The sequence below is a fragment of the Ictidomys tridecemlineatus genome, chromosome 14, assembly GCF_052094955.1.
Source record: "Ictidomys tridecemlineatus isolate mIctTri1 chromosome 14, mIctTri1.hap1, whole genome shotgun sequence".
NCBI lineage: Eukaryota > Metazoa > Chordata > Mammalia > Rodentia > Sciuridae > Ictidomys > Ictidomys tridecemlineatus.
This window is the reverse complement of record NC_135490.1, coordinates 28,528,985-28,541,955: the sequence shown is the minus strand read 5'-3', so window position 1 is coordinate 28,541,955 and position 12,971 is coordinate 28,528,985. Positions and strand designations below refer to the sequence as shown.

Here is a 12,971-nt window from a genome sequence, read left to right as displayed (position 1 = left end):
CCTACTCAGAAAATGCCAGCTTGCAATGAACCACCCTAGTTACTTGTATGTTTCCATAATGAAGTCAAGGCAGTCTCATAATAATGTGATGGCTACACTATTACCAAGAATCACAAATAGTTGAAAATATTTTCTTTCATTTTTCCACTTTCAATTATAGCTTCCTATGAAATTAATTCAAATTATATTTTAACATCTCTTGAACAAATTCCTCAGCATGTGTTACTCCAGCACTCAATATCCTACTATTAATAAGTTCACTTAAAAATGTTTTGAGATTAAAATTTTGATCTTAACTTTATATTTATATAAAACATTTACATCAGTCAAAATATAACGTAATGAATAAAATTAGACTAACAGAGTTGATTTCTATTCTAATTATCTCCACATTTTGCACTTCAAGTTCCTCCCTCAGATGTAACATTTTTTTTCACTTGTGTAATCATTTTTCAAAAGTAGTTGGTCATATGCATTTATACAATCAACCTTCTGCATCTGTAGGTTTCACATTCATGGATGCAACCAAAGCTGAATCAAAAGCATTCTGAAAAATATTGCACCTGCAGTGAACACATGAAGATGTTGTTTGTCATTATCCCCTAATCAATATAGGCTCAGAACTCTTTACATAGCATTCACATTATACTAAGTATTAAGAGTAATCTAGAGATAATTTAGTTTATGTTAGGATGTTCACATGTTGGATTCAAATACAATGCATTTTATATAAAGGAGTAGAGCATCTGCATGTTTTATAATGAGGGAGTTCCTGGAACCAATTCTCCTAAGTGTATTCCCCATCCATAAGCAATAATCTGCCTTTACAATCACATCTTAAAGATTACTATTTTACTCAGCTTTCATAATTGCTGTGACCAAAAGACCTGACACAAACAATTTTAAGCAGTCAAACTTTTATTTGGTGCTCATGGTTTCAGAGATCTCAGTCTATACATATCTACAGATGGCTGGCTGGCTCCATTCCTCAGGATTCAAGATGAAAGCAGCTCAGGACATCACATCAGGAAGCAAAGAGACTCCACAGCATGTGTATGTGTGTGTGTGTGTCTGTGTGTGTGTGTGTGTGTGTGTTTACACATGTTATATATTATATATATAATACATGTATTTAATATATAATTATATTATATATCATATGATATATATCATATATTATATGTATGTATATATCCCAAAGGTATGCCCACAGTGACCTACCTCCTTCAACCACCCCTCATCTACCTACAGTTATCACCCAGTTAATCCCTATCAGAGGATTAATGCAATGATTAGTTAAGACTATCATAACCCAATCACTTAACATCTCAGCTTTCTTACATTGTCTCACACATGAGCTGTTTGCGGGATACATCTTTTTTATGCAGAAATTTAGGTTTTACTCTTATTACATTGGTGGGAACTGATGTCACTAACTTAAAGTCAAGCAAAGACTTCTAGCTGAACAAAAATACATATTTTATCATTTTCATTAGGTAGGACTTACTTTTTACATTTCAATGAAAATGCCATATAACTCTTTCTTGGGGGTGTGAGGTGAGGGAATGACCAGGTATCAATGAAACCATCTTTGGAGTAAGTATTTAATAAGCACATTTTATTTAAATAAATCCTCCAGTAAAGGAGAATTTACTGCCTTTACTGTGTAAATAGTTATGTCAAATTTATATGTGCAGCTCTCCAACATTCCCTTATTGGAAACATCCATATTTCCACATCACAGTTCCCCAAAAGACTTAAATGTCTCAAAATTCTGTATCTCCTTTGGCTTGCTTCTCTTTTGATTCCACCCAGACTTTATTAATGGTTCGATTCATATCATCATCTCCATCTTCATAAATTTTCTTTAGAACATTCATTAATCCCTCACTAGGATCTGTTTTGGTGTCGTATGAAGGCTTTTCTTTCTTTTTGCATTCTTTTTCAACCCAAGTCAAGTACTCCCACCATGTGTTTTCTGCTTTCTTTCTACATAAGATGAGAGCTGTATCGGTCTTAACTTTTCTTGGACTGCCTTTTACAGAGATGGGTTTCAAGAGATTTTTCACAATCATCGAGTAATTCTTCCCATTTAGAGTCCTTACCAAAAGATCAAATGACCTCTCTGTGAAATGAACTGGCACATTCTTGGCGGGAACTTGATGAACTCCCGTTAAAGTGATGTCGATTTTCACAAACTTATCTGATTGATCCCATCCATAATTACTGATTTTCAGGGTAGATCCTGTTGTGATGGGAGCGACCACAGCAGCTGGCTTTTCATTGTCAAAAAGTTCTGGTTTCTTCTATGATTTCTGTTGCATCTTGTTCTTTATTTGTCTCAATCTTGTTTTTTTTCTGCTCTAAGAGCATCACATACTCTTTTCCTAGTGGTCTTTTCCATCAACACTTTTACCTCTTCTAGATTATTCTGCAGCTCCTCCAGAGCTGAAGCCATGGTCTGGTCTGCCTGGGTCAGCCCGCGGCCCACACTGGAGATACATCTTATTTAAAGCATAAAAATAACTTCATAGATCATGTATGAAAATGATCCTTTCCAGAGTTGCCTTGTGACTCATTATCTAATTGTTCTATAATTTGTTTAATCATTTTCTGAAGAATGAAAATATGGGATTTTGTTGTTGTTGTTGTTTGGTTTTAGGGTTTTTTTGGTAATTTGTTTAACTTCTTCAAAGAATAAACATGTGTATAGTAATGATTCTAATTTAAAAGCAGTTCGGGGGCAATTTGAGGGGTGAGGATATAGCTCAGTGGTAGTGGACTTTCCTAGCATGCATAAGGCTCTGGATTCAGTTTCTAGCACAACAGTACAACAAAATAAATAAATAGCACTTGAAAACTACATTAAAACCAAACAGATGACAATTCTTACACAGAATATTTAATAAAAACTACATGCCCTTTCTGTCAGAATTAGAAATTGTTTCCCTCTGCTGACTAGTTTGATTATTTGATTGCATTGAGCTAGAAATCTCTTGACATCTTCAGTGAGAAAGCACTTCAATTATTTTACACTTCAAATGTAGAGTTAAACCTTATTAACTATTATTCACTTTGAGTAGTCCTCCGAATGAAGAAAGGGACATTTGATCACTGCAGTGATACTAAGCCCTGAAAATTATGTTGTTGAACACTGGCTAAAGTCAATTCCCCACTGGAAACACATATATTTATACTTCTTTTAATTACCTTTTGCAAAACATGAATTACAGGCTAATTATGAAAAGTAGTCACAAGTTTCTTTCATATTGTTTAGGTACAAAGGAAAAGTGTCATTTTTGTTTGTTCCTAATTTATAAATGAAGAAAATATACAAATTGTGAAAAATTGAATTCTTTTCAAGCAAAGGAAGCTTAATCAGGGATTTACAGATGTTACTTTTCTTTCCCTCTGCAATGTAGATCTAGGCTATTTTTCTATAATGGGACACCAGAATTTACAAATTCTTAAAGAACAATGGCTATGGTCCAACAGTCACATTTCTTTCAACAAAGGGAAAAAATTTCTTATGGTCTAGTTAAGTTCTCAGGTCAAATACAAAGACTATTCTTATGTAATTGTAAGAAAAATAAAGTGGTTTAATGTATCCAAACTTCATTAAATTTATGTATTAAAAGTCTTAATTGGTTCAGCCTATGCAGAAGTCCCCATTAAAAAGTATTAGAGTTTTTATATTAGGGAGGCTAGATTTACATATCTAAAACATCTTTGAGAAAGTATATATTTGCTTATTACATTCTCTTCATTCATCTGGATGATAAACACTGAATACTTATTATATGAAGATAATTTCTAATAATAGCACTCTAATATATATAATTTTGTTTATAAGAAATAAAATTTAAATTCCTCCAACTATGACTGCTAATTTGGGGACATTTTCTAGAAAACAATCTAAAAATAATCTAGAAATTATGCCACAGTGATAGCTCTATGAAGCAACTTCTTTAATTTTATTAAGAATACTGTTTGTTTTATCAAAATGATCTTTAATAGGAGGGAAATAAAACAAAATTATTTTCCTCTTTCTACATATCACTTAAATTATTCTCCCTTTGAGTTATTCTTCCTTTAAATATATTTTTATCTTATGAATGCAATGATATTTACAGCTAAAGAGAATTGTCTTTTAAAGGTTCTAATGGGTTAAAGGTATTAAAAGAAAAAATTAGGAATAACTAGTCTTGTTATTATAATTCACACTTCTAAATATTTTCATGCCCTTATCACTGGTACACTTTTATCTTTCTCATTAGATATATTATCTGAATCACTAATACATAAATACACATTTTAGTCCTGAAGGAGATATATATCCACCATTATGTTATTATTACTAATGACAGAATAATTATAATTTATGTTCAAGATCAGTATGTCTACAATGTCAAAAATTGACCAACTTATTTCTAAAAGTTGATTCATTAAAAAATAGTATATTTGTCTTGTCACCAGCTATTTAACAGAATCAGACTTTACATTTACAGAAAAAAATATTCTCTTTTATTTATTGCAGCCTTTCAGCATATGTAATCAAAGTTGGTTTTTTTTTTCCCCCTTAGAGGTTGTCAGCAGGAAAAGATAAATTTGTGGTAAATGATGACTTCATAACCTGCAATTATGCACATAAATAAATTAGCACAAAATGAAGTATTATCAATCTTAATGCACATTACAAAATTGGGAGAAACATTAGTACAATGACTGTAAATTTGTTGGTTGAGAATCGGTGATGTTAGATTTACTAAAATGTACTTCAGAAATTGTGACCATAGAATGAAATGCTAAATGCTACCTCTTTTCTCCACAAATACACATAACAATTTACCTGACCACAAAACAATTGAAATTGCCTGTGAATCCAACCAGCAGTTGCAATGATATTGAACTAATGAGCCATAAATGGAAATTAATCTTCATGTGTAGCTTATCTTACTTTTTTAGAAAGAGAGCCCATATTGAACAAATTAAAATAGTACACAGCACTGTTTAGGAACAACAACAACAAAAGTGTTCCCTATACACAGACCTGATAACCTTGCAGGGGCAACAGAAACAATGAAGCAATCTAATATTTAAAAAGGCCTTCAAAGGCTGGAAAAAGATGGAAATATTTTTTCGATCACTCCAATAAAACAAGTAAGATTTTATTACATGGTTGCTAGCCAGTTATGTATTTGGGTATTAAGAGTCAAATGGAAAGTAAAGGATAACTTTCTAATGCTTCTAAATGGCTCTTCTATTTTCTTATTCTTCTCAACAAGGTAGATTTGGACATACAGTAATATTACCTATGCAAGAATTGTACATATCTAACTTATACTGAAATACTGAAATACTTAATTCACTGTAATGAAGTAGACTAGAACTGACATAGAGCTAATTTTTCAGCATCTGACTACTTTCAATTCTATATTTGGTGTAGGCGTTCTGTGCTTGGGATTGGGGTCTCTGATAAACTTCATGATTGTGGAATGCTTGGTGAATAGGAAGTGTCTGGGCAAAGACACAGAGTGCCTGACTAATAGGAAGTTCCTGTGCAAAGACACAGAATGCCTGGCTGCTGGGAAATTCCTGTGCAAAGACACAAGATGCCTGGCTGCTGTAGCAATGTTCTTCACAAGGAAACTCTGTGTTGGAGTCTTTTCAGTTTTGACCTTCACCTCAGGCACACAGCTCCTGGGAGCTATAGGAACTTGCAGGTATTCAGACCATGAAAATGTACAGTGAAGTGTTCCTCTGGTAAGCAGATGGGGGGGGGCGGTGATAGGGGAGGTGATGAAAGGAGTGGTGGGGGGTGATGGGGGAGTGAGGGAGGCGGGGCGAGGGGGAGGATGAGAGGCGCTCTGTCTTCCACCCTTGGAACGCCCAGCAATTTCTTCTTGAAGCTAGTAAGGTAACTATACAGGTACAGTATCTAGTTACTATGGTAATGTCCTTAGAGGTAAGGGTGCTGTCTTAATCAGCCCAGATATGATTTCAATTGTCTAGCACCTGGGATTAAATACTAAATAATAATGTAGTCATGGTAATAACCAGCTATATAAGTTTTCATATAAATAAACGCGGCTGTCTGGAGGGGCAGCCACTCCTTTCTTTTTCCTGCCTTTGCATCTTGTCTCTGTCTCCTTTTATTTTCCTTACAATTTGGTGTCTTCATTAATCATACTTTATAATTGAACAGTTGTAATGAATATTTATATTAGGAATTCTGGCTTTAGGTCCCAAAATGTTTGCAGAGCGAATGTGAAACTACTTTAGACCTTTCTTGATTTTCTTTGTTAAAACATAATATGTGAGTTAATATAAGTAACTCTGGTTTTATATAATTCTCATAGGACTCCTGCTGTCAGTCTTACAATAGGTTTTCAGTTTACTGTCTTTGCTTCTGTCTTTCTTCCATTGGCTGTTCTCCCAGAATTACTTACAAATGTTTTGAGAATCATTGAATGACATCCCCTCCCATGCTTGTTCACTGATCAATTAATACTTCCTTCTTCCCCAAAGATAATGGTTTTTCTCTATGTATTTTAAGTTAAAGGGTAAATATTTCTTATACTCTCCTGATCCTTATAACCAACTGTGGAAAAGAGGTACTTTTTTCTTTTATTGTGTTTTATCTTTTCATTCCATTCCAATAACATCCTTCAGAAATAACCAAACAAAAAAGCAGCCTGCTTTCTGAAAATGCTGTTCTTTTACTTAATATTTTAGAGGTACTCTAATGTTTACAGCTTCAATAAAAACATACAAATGGATATAAACAGGAAAAATACTCTTCTTATGACTAAAATAGTTTAAAAATACAGAGGGACATTATTTGATTTATCTTAAGCATAAATGGTCCATTGCATAATTCTTCTCTTAAGCTATTGAAATTTTAGCAAATTGTAGATAAAATAATTTGTTTCAATTTCAAACACCACAGTGGTTTTACACATTCACATCTAGAATAGACCAACACAAAGTCCTTCAAACATAAAATAAAACCGTTCCATAAACATACACTTCTTGCCTGCAGTTTCCCTGAAATGATTCCTTAACACATAAAGACAGCAACTGAGATGAGATCTCAAATCCACTCAGAATAAATATCTGAATGTGAGTAAGTGGTATATGCGATTCAGTATTCCCAATGAGAACTTTTCACCTTTTCTTGGGTAAAAGATGGCTATCCCTGTCTCTCTCTGCCACTGGGAAGACTTGAATGTATTGTCCTTGCAGGTACTCACTTCCCTAATCCCTCTTTCTATGCAGAGGTGATCAATCATGTGATTAGGTTTCACCAGGGGAAAGTTAAGTTGAATGGGTATATGTCACTTGTGTAATTTACCATGAAATTTTATGAAGCAGGTAGAATTAAATGATTTCCTCTCTATCCATCATCTGAATGCAAGGAATCAAAAGCTCTACAAAACAAGGTATATGCTAAAATGAAGTTGTGATCTCATCTTCAAAACAGGAATGAAAGCCAAAAACAGTGTTAGATGTGTGACAAATGCTTATTGTCATTGATGTTTCAGTAAATGTTAGTTCTTTAGGTGGTTGCCATCATCCCAACTAATATGTTTATATCATATTTAGTTATCTTATTTATACATCTGGGTCTACTTTAAACAAAGCAAATTTATTGAGAATTATTTCTTGTTCATATCTATATCATCTCAGTTGACTATTCCCCATTGCCTTTGGTTTCAAGATTTTCATTAGAACAGCTTGGTTTTTGCTATTATAGAAGAACAATTAATTTTTGCATATTTGCCTTATGATCCATGGTCTTGCTACTATAATTAGTTGTTGAGAGCCATAGACAAGGCAAGATGGCGCCTGGCAGTATGCTAGGAGGAGTGGTTTCTGAGCCAATGCCAGCGAGCCATTAAGATAAGGATTCCTTAATGACTGACTGCTGTGTCTAGTTTATGTTAATTAAGTTAGGCTGTGTTTAATTAGTTGGGTATATATACTTCTCTGTCCCATAATAAAGCGGCTCCCGCTCCCACTGTATCAACCTTCACAAGTTCCTTGTCACCTCCCCCCCTTAGTTTGCCCAGCCAGACTGCTGCAGTTAGTAATTCTATTGTCCTTAAAAAAAAAAAAATCTGCAGGATTTTCTATTTATCATTTCATCTGCAACAAGATATATCCTTTACATACTCATGTTTTCATTATTCTTTTCCTGTTTATACTGGTTTTTACATATTTATTATAGTATTGAACAGAAATGACAAGAGCAATGTCTTTGCAATTCTTCCAAACTTATGACAAGGGCATGCAGTCTTTCCCCATTAAGTGTGCTAGTAACTATAACGTTTCCATGGATGTCTTAGTGTGGTCAAATAGTTTTTCTGCATCAATTGAGATGATTGTCTAGTTTTTATCTTTGTTCTTTTAATATGGATGGGTACATTGATTGACTTTTCAAATGTTAAATCTGCATTGAATTCCTGAGATAAAACTCACTTGACAATGATGTAAGATCCTGCTCATGTATTTTTATTTGATTTACTGAAATTGTTTTAAGGGTCTTTGCATTTATATTCATTAGGGATAGTACTTGTTTTTTTTGTTTTTAGTTTGTGTGTGTGTGTGTGTGTGTGTGTGTGTGTGTGAGAGAGAGAGAGAGAGAGAGAGAGAGAGAGAGAGAGAGAGAGAGAGATGGCTTGGCTTGACTAGTAGAAACAACATTGATATGATAAAATGGAGTAAGAAATGTTCGATCCTTTTGTATTTTCTAATAGATTGGGTAGGTATGTTATAGTTTCTTGAGTGTTTCATAGACTTAACCATGATATATTCTGGGTCTGAACTTTTTAGAGAGATTTCATAAATGTCTTCAATATGTACAAGGTGATTGTCTATTTTCTCATTTAAATTTTTAGTCAATATCAGTAACGTGTTATTTGAAAAAATTGTCCATTCTGTGCATATTAAGTTAATAGGCAGAATTTTTCTCACATTATGTTTTGATCTTTGAAATTTTGTAATGACCAATTTGCATCTTCCTTTTTCTCCTTTTAGAATCTGGATAGGAATGCGTCAAATTCAATGTTTAATTTAAAAAAACTCATCTTTCACTTAATGGATTTTTTTCCGATTTCTAAATTTCTTGATTTCTGCTCTTATTTTTAATTATTCCCCTACTTTTCTTCAGATTTCACTTAATTTTTTTCCTTATATTCTTGAGTTAGAAGGTTAGAATTGATTTGGGGCAGTGTTTCTTAAAGCAAGCACTTAATGTCATAAAATTTTTCTCTAATGTGTTATAAAAGCATCACAGAGTTTGATAGTTTGATTTTAAGTTGTTGAAGGTCAGAAAATATAATTATATTGATACCTTAATCTGAGACATGTTAAAGACACAATACTATTCACTTCAAAATTTGTTAAGAGAATAGATTCCTTGTTAAGTGTTCTTACCATACACAAAGAAAAAAATAATAAAAACTAGGATACAGGATCTTTAGGAAATTTTGTTTATTTCTGTCACCTTGATCATGGTTATGGTGTACCTCAGATGTTTACATGTGTCCAAAGTCATCAAATTATACACATGAAGTATGTACAGTCCTTGGTACATGTTTAAATCATTACATACCAATTATACCTCAATACAGCTGTTAAAAATCAACTAGGTGTCTGTCACTGATTGTGTTGTTCAATTATTCAATAATCTTGCTGATATCTTTTTCATTTGGTCTATCAATTACTGAGAGGGATGTGAATATCTTTATTTTAGTCAGCTTTTTTATTGCTATGACTAAAGGACCACACCAGCACAATTTCAGAGGAGAAAGGTTTATTAAAGAGCTCACGGTTTCAGAAGTCTTAGTCCATAGAAGGCTGGCTCCATTCCTCAGTGCTCTGGATGAGGCTGAACATCATGGATGGAGAGTGTGGTAGAGGGAAGCAGCTCACAACAGGAAGCACAGTGTTCTCCACTTGCCAGATACAATTATATATCCCAAAGCCACACCCCAATGCTGACCTCCTCCCACCACACCCTACCCATTTCAGTTACCACTCAGTTAATCCCTATCAGGTGATTGACTGTGTTAAGACTCTACCCCAATCATTTCTCCTCTCAACTTTCTTGCATTGTCTCATACTTAAGTTTTTTGGGGACACCTCACATCCAAACCATAACAATCTTCAACCCTAAATATAGATTTCTCTCTCTCATTTCTTTTGATGTGTGTGTATGATATGTTTAGAAGCTCTGTTATTGGATGAATACTATTTAAGATGTTTATGCTGCCTTGATGAATTAAGTTCTTCATTGTTTTGAAATGCTCCTTTTTATGCCTAGTGATATTATGTATTCCAAAGTCTAATTTCCTTGATATTCATATGGTCACTCCAACTATTTTATGATGAACATCTTCATTGTATATTTTATGTACTTTTATATTTAATCTCCTGCCTTCATTTTTAAGGGGGCTTTATTATTCACACGATATTTTTGCATATTTATGAATTAAAATATGTTTTGGTTCATGGATACTTTGGGTAGTGATCGACTTAGGATAATTATCATATCATCTCTTTATAAAGTTTAATCATTTCTTAATGGTGAGTACTTTCACATCTCTCTTCCAACCATTTTGAAATATGTATTGAATTTTTGTTAACTATTTATCCTGCTGTGCAAAGAACACATAAAAAGAATTTCTGACATTGTTTCTAGTCAGCTCTTGCTCAATATGACAATCTTGGTCTTTTAAATGAAATATTTTGTCTTTTTCAATTTCCATTATCATAGTTGAAATCAATCCATTGATTTGCTATTTCATATTTTATAAATTCATCTTTTCTTTCTTTTGAACATTTTGTTTTCTTTTGAACTTTTAAAAATATTTCAGAATTCCACTAATTTACCCTATTGGCTTATTTTCTATGCTTCATTGTGTTTCAGCAGTTACATTATGGTAAAGATACATATATATGTATATATATTAGAATAGGGTAAATATATATATATATACACATATGTGTATATATATGTGTATATATATCCATGTGTATATATATCCATTATATATGTGTATATATATCAATTATATGGATATAATCCATATCTAGCTTCGTTAATTTTGCTTCAAAAAATCCATACAATTTCTTTTGCCTTCTATCCCTATTTCTTGTATTGCAAATCTGTTTGTAGCACGTTGTTGTTTCCTTCTTGTCCAAAAAATGTTTTGTCTGGATACTTTGACTGTTATATGGTGCCGAGTTGTCAGACTTTTACTATTATTTCTATGAATATGTCAGTACATTTTCTTCTAGTTTTCATTTTTTTTCAGATAAGCAGTTTTCCCTAATTCATATTCTTGTTCTTGAGAATGTCAGTATTTTCCTCTGACTGATCTTAATTTTTTATCTCCATCACAATTACTTAGCAATTTCTTTATAATCCTTAATGTGGTTTGCTTACATATGTGCATATACATGTATTTGATTACAATATTTGGAAATTGTTGACCTTCTTGAATATAGGAGATATAGTTTCTTTCAAACTTGGAAAATGTTAGCCATTACTTAAAATATAGTTTTTAGAATGTCCCTCATGTTAAGATTCTAATTACATTTATCTTGAAATAACTGCTATTTTGACTTATACACATAAAAATATGTTTAATATGTTTCTCTTTGCTTCATTTTTGACAGTACCCTAATTATTTCTAATAGTTTTCAATTCCAATATTGTATATTCCAAATTTTTTAGAAATTATTTGTGCGTTTCTCTCTGGATGTGTGGATTTTGTGTCATTTAGTTTTAGTAGACAAATAACACAAAATCCATCATCTCTCATTTTTTGCTTTATTTATTTTTTGAATACATGACAACAGTATTTTGTTTTCTTTATATTATTTTTCTCTTTGGGGTGGGTCATGTTTTCCTGATAATTATATTAGTGCCTTAAACTCTTTGAGACATGTTTAATGATAAAGTACTGTGTACTTCAGAATTTGTTAAGAGTAGATTCCTTGTTAAGTCTCAACACACACAGGAAAGTAAAATGAAAACAAGGAGATGCAGGAAACCTTTTCATCAGATATTAGAGATGCTATATTTTACATTGTTGAGTGGTGGAATTTATTTGCATTTTTAGAAAGTGTGTTGGAATTTTCCTACAAAGTAGTTAACTTACTAGTTATCAGTTTTGTCTTTTTTGGTCATCCTTCTTAAGCACTGTAAGCATGTATGTTTTAATATAGGATGTATTTAGGCTCAATTCCAAGATATGCTCCATATGTTATTTGTACTGAATCCCTTGCATATTCAATGAGTTATCTGTACTCCAATTGGAGGAAGATTGAATGATTTACCCAATCTGTGAATTCAGAATTGTTCGTCTTACAACTTAAATAAAGTAATTCCCTTAAAAAGGTGTCCTTGCCCATGTTGTGGCATGTCATAGATTGATAGTCAATCAATGAGAATTTGTGGTAATTTCTCGATCTTTCTCTGTAGTCTCCTCCTTTCTGAAGTTCTGTTTTGCACATATTAGGTACTTCTCAAATATGCTACTCTACCACACTGACTATTTAAATTAAAGATAACTTAAAAAACAGCAGCTACAAAATGATCACTTTATACTGTTTCTTCAGAAGATGAAATTCCTATTTGAAAGACCTTTTCTCTTTACTAGAATGAAAGGCAATACCTTTATCCTTAAGGACAATGTTTTAGTCAGATTTTTTCACTGGTGTGATTAAATGGACCGAGCCAGAACAACTGTAGAGGAGGAAAAGTTTATTTGAGGTCTCATGGTTGTAGAAGTCTCAATCCATAGACAGCTGGCTTTATTCCTCAGGTCTCCAGGCGAGGCAGGACATCATGTTGGAAGAGTGTAGCAGAGAGAAGCAATTCACATGATGATCAGGAAGCAGACAGAGATCTCTACTTGCCAAATACCAATATATATATACTCCAAAACTACATGCTCAAT

At 32.9% G+C, this 12,971-nt stretch overlaps 1 pseudogene; it reads right to left on the bottom strand.

Annotated features, from left to right (window-relative positions):
* Positions 1-1,588: 1,588 nt before the first annotated feature.
* Positions 1,589-2,458, bottom strand: LOC101956749 (calcyclin-binding protein pseudogene; annotated as a pseudogene).
* Between the last annotated feature and the right edge of the window lie 10,513 nt (positions 2,459-12,971).